This window comes from Nicotiana sylvestris, chromosome 2, assembly GCF_000393655.2.
Source record: "Nicotiana sylvestris chromosome 2, ASM39365v2, whole genome shotgun sequence".
NCBI classification, from domain to species: Eukaryota; Viridiplantae; Streptophyta; class Magnoliopsida; order Solanales; family Solanaceae; genus Nicotiana; species Nicotiana sylvestris.
In genome coordinates this window covers 182,073,312-182,077,116 of record NC_091058.1, presented here as the reverse complement: position 1 = coordinate 182,077,116, position 3,805 = coordinate 182,073,312, and the positions used below count along the sequence as shown (strand labels likewise).

Here is a 3,805-nt window from a genome sequence, read left to right as displayed (position 1 = left end):
TGAATATAACAGAATGCAATTATTTTATATCTCTTAAACAAAAGGAAAAAACTGACAAATGAAAGCAGCACGAACATAGTATAGAGTCACACTCTTTCCCCTGCATATATCATATTTTGACCAAGCGATATTTGTGTCTTCCCCAACATACAACATGAAAAAAATTGTGCAAATATGCAATCAGTCTCAAAAGGAAAGTTAGAAACTCCTACTATGCTTTTGTCTTATCCACGCCAGCAAGTTAAACATCAGTCAAGAAGAATAAACATGATTTTCTTCCGTAGCTGATTAACAAATCAATTCCTACTTATGTGATAAATGGATCACCATAGCCAGCTGAGCAACAACATAGTAGAAAAACTCTTCTCCAAGCAGAAGTAGAAACAATCAACTTAAACTACAAAATATATAACATACTATTAATTCTTCCTTCCATAATCTCATAACCATTCATTCTTCCTCCATCATGATATAAACCTCTACAATTTCACGATGTCAAAGCAGGAATCGACAACTCATAATGACCAAACAACTCGTACACCTTAAAAAATATAGCTTTACTACTTAGTCCTATAATATATGGACTGCACAAATAGAATAAACTTTGTATGTTCACCCCAAATAAGCAGAAAGCAAAAACAAAAACCAGTTAAAACAGTCTTAGTAGTGTACTCATGTGGGAGTTCCTTATTGCCACTTAAAAAAGCTCAATTAACATAGTTACATTCAACCAAAAAACAAAATATATATAAACCAATCTAGGTTTCGTGAAGGAAGTGAGAAGCTAAAATATAACAGAATTTTGTTGTTTCATCTCTCATAAAGGTAGAAAATGTCCAGCCCTCATAAGAAATTGCCTATGAGATCGCATTCCATTGGTTTTTTAAGACCCTTGCACTAAGCTCTTCAAGTCTGGCCGTCTTGAGTTACAGTAGCAAGAACATTGGCAACAACAGTTGTACAGAATTAATATCTCTCTTTCGCTGCAAAAACTTAATCTTAAATAATTATTTCCTCCTCTTCAACAGTAGAAAATTTATTTGGATAGCTCTGCGCTTAAAGCCTCAAACAGGAGAGTTGGAAATTCCCATTGCTTGATGGCTGCATTATTTTCTGTCAGGTACGCTAAAGAGGAAGTCAAGTATTTATGGGATAACAATGGTGATGAATTGTGCAGGTGCTCGAGGCATTTGTCATGTTATTGCTCTCCTCATTTGCATTTTTCAGCTGAAGTATTCAGCTTCCCTTACTGCAAGACTCAAGAATTAGGAATCTTTTCTATCATAATGGAGCACAAAGGGAAAGGAGAGCTGGTTTAAATGCAGTAGTCATTGTAGAGGTAGAAAAATATTCACAAAGTGTTCAAGACTATATGAGTTGTAATTGCACAAAATAAAAATAAATAGATGTATTTTTATGTTAATTCGCTAAAAGCATTGATCAGTTTTTTGCTTTCACTCTATACTTGTCTTTTGAATCTAAGTCCATAACAATTGTCTGAAAAAAGGCAAAAACATTAATATTTCAGTCACATATAGGAGTTATTTTTTAATCATATTTCCACAAGAAACATCCAGCATAAACAATAGGTATTCAGTAATCGACGAATAGTTGTTTGTAATATGGCAAGCAAAATATACGCAGTAAAAAGAGCAGATAAAGTAAATTCCAATGATGGCTCATCAAGCATGAACCATTCCTTTAGAAACAATGATTCTTCAAGTTAATAAGCTCAAGCATTTAGAGTACGGTAGTCAAACATCTTATGAGGCTAATGTGAAATAATGGCTACTTTTCCAATTACATGCATAAACAAATTATCAATATGGGACCAAGAACACATTCCACAAACATCATATGCCAAATAAAGGTAGTTATGGATGCTAATTCAGGATTCAAAAATAGTGACATAAAAAAGTCATGGGTGCTAATTCAAGGTTCATTTCAGAACGAACATATAAAATTATATTGGTATCCCTTATATTAAAAATGAATGTCAGCCAAATGCAGACTGTAAACTTTAAAAATCCAAAGAGATAAGGATCTTACTTCATCATAAGATGTGTCTAACTAATATATGCCATAATCAACATTCCTTTCCCATATGAGCAAAATTATAATCTTTCATTTGCACTATGGCTCCCGGCTCCTTGAGTTTCAACCTTTATTTTCACTGCTAATTTCACAGTAATATCAAAGAATTCAACAACATTCACAAAAAATTCCTCAATAAGTCATATTACATGGAAGTTAAAAGATCACATAGAAAATAAATCCTCTGGAAGCAGGAATTCCTGACATACGATAATTTTTTTCAGTTTGTTTGAAAGAATTCTAAATTAAAAAGATATCACATGAGAAATTTTCTACTCATTCTTACAGTTATATCTAATTTGCAGTCATACTGCAATAGAAATACACATGCAAGCAAATGGAATACAATTTTCAAAGAACATCAAATAAAATTAAATCTAGAAACACTTTACACTTAGCTGGTAACTCCTTGTAGACAGTAAAGTAAGAAATATTGAGACAAAAGCATAGGATCCATTAAATAGAGCGAAGTCTGTAACTGAGCTTCATTAGCCATTATTGGTACTATCAACCGATTAATTTTTGGAGCTAATTTCTCTTCACGCCATAGACGCCCTCATTTTGCTGGGAGATTTCATCAGACACAGGTGGCATCAAAGTTCTTCCCTTTGTCATTACTATTTTTGTTCTAGATAGCAATTTTCAAGAAAGAGCTGAGAAGAACTACGCAGAACTCAGAATCCACATATGCTAATTAATGGCAAAGCTGGAGAAATTTTGATATAAATGCAGAACCAAAAGGCAATATAGAGAATGAGTGACAAAAAGAAAAAAAATAGCTTTGTCATTGAAAAGTCTGAACACGAAGAACACCAAAACTAAGACATCTAGTGGATTAAGCTCCACGCCCACAGATTTCTCTCTCTTTGAAACTCTAGAAGAAGAGAGCAATTCAATTGACACGAATTGTGTCTATAGAAAAAGTCTTGACTACCAATAAAATGGACCAGCGCTTACAGTACATTGTACATTGCCTTTTGCACAATCAGTTAGTTCAGTGTTCGTCCCACTCAATTGCTGCTTCTAATATAGCTGTAGGAATCTTGAAGTAGTAATTACTTTTGAGATTAAGTGTATTTATCTACTATTCCAAATTATGCGCTCAGATATCAATTTTCGAAACATGCATGAGTAAATAAATCAAAATAAGGACCCAAGAATGTGAAATAAAGAACGAAAATGTAAAAGCCTGATTTCCAGAGATTGAAGTCTTAGCTTGCAAAAATCACAATATGCAAAGCCCAAAATTTAATAATCAGACCACATCACATGCCATATCATGGAAAAATTAGATCATATCAGAGAAAAATTAAAAAGATCTGATATTGAAAGAGTAAAGTAGAAAAGGGAATTTTTCCAACAAAAAAGAAAATTGAGAAACTCACCGGAGAATTGAGAATTCTTAAATGCAATGACAAAGTTGTTTAACCTAGGCATTAGAAATAGATTCATGATTAAAATAAAGTATACTTATTCTTCTTGCTTATTTATTTTACAGAAGCGTGTGTCATTTGCTACCCAGTGTTGCCATATATCTTGACTTATTAGAATTATATAAAGTAAAATTAATTTATACTTAAAAAACTTTGGGATTTGTGCGTAGGTTTCGCGCCAAAATGTACTGTTAGAATATGTGTGCTGCCATGGATAAAATCAAATTTAAACTGACTCAATTAGAACTTTAAAGAAAAGAAATACTACTCCCTCCGTT

The 3,805-nt window shown here is 32.8% G+C and overlaps 1 long non-coding RNA gene across 1 annotated transcript; it reads right to left on the bottom strand.

Moving 5' to 3' along the window:
• Positions 1 to 536: 536 nt before the first annotated feature.
• On the bottom strand, positions 537 to 3,469 carry LOC104242009 (uncharacterized). Its single transcript, XR_714857.2, has 2 exons — positions 2,050 to 3,469; positions 537 to 1,249 (listed from the first exon to the last, which is right to left on the bottom strand). It is a non-coding gene; the product is annotated as an uncharacterized lncRNA (long non-coding RNA).
• Positions 3,470 to 3,805: the final 336 nt, after the last annotated feature.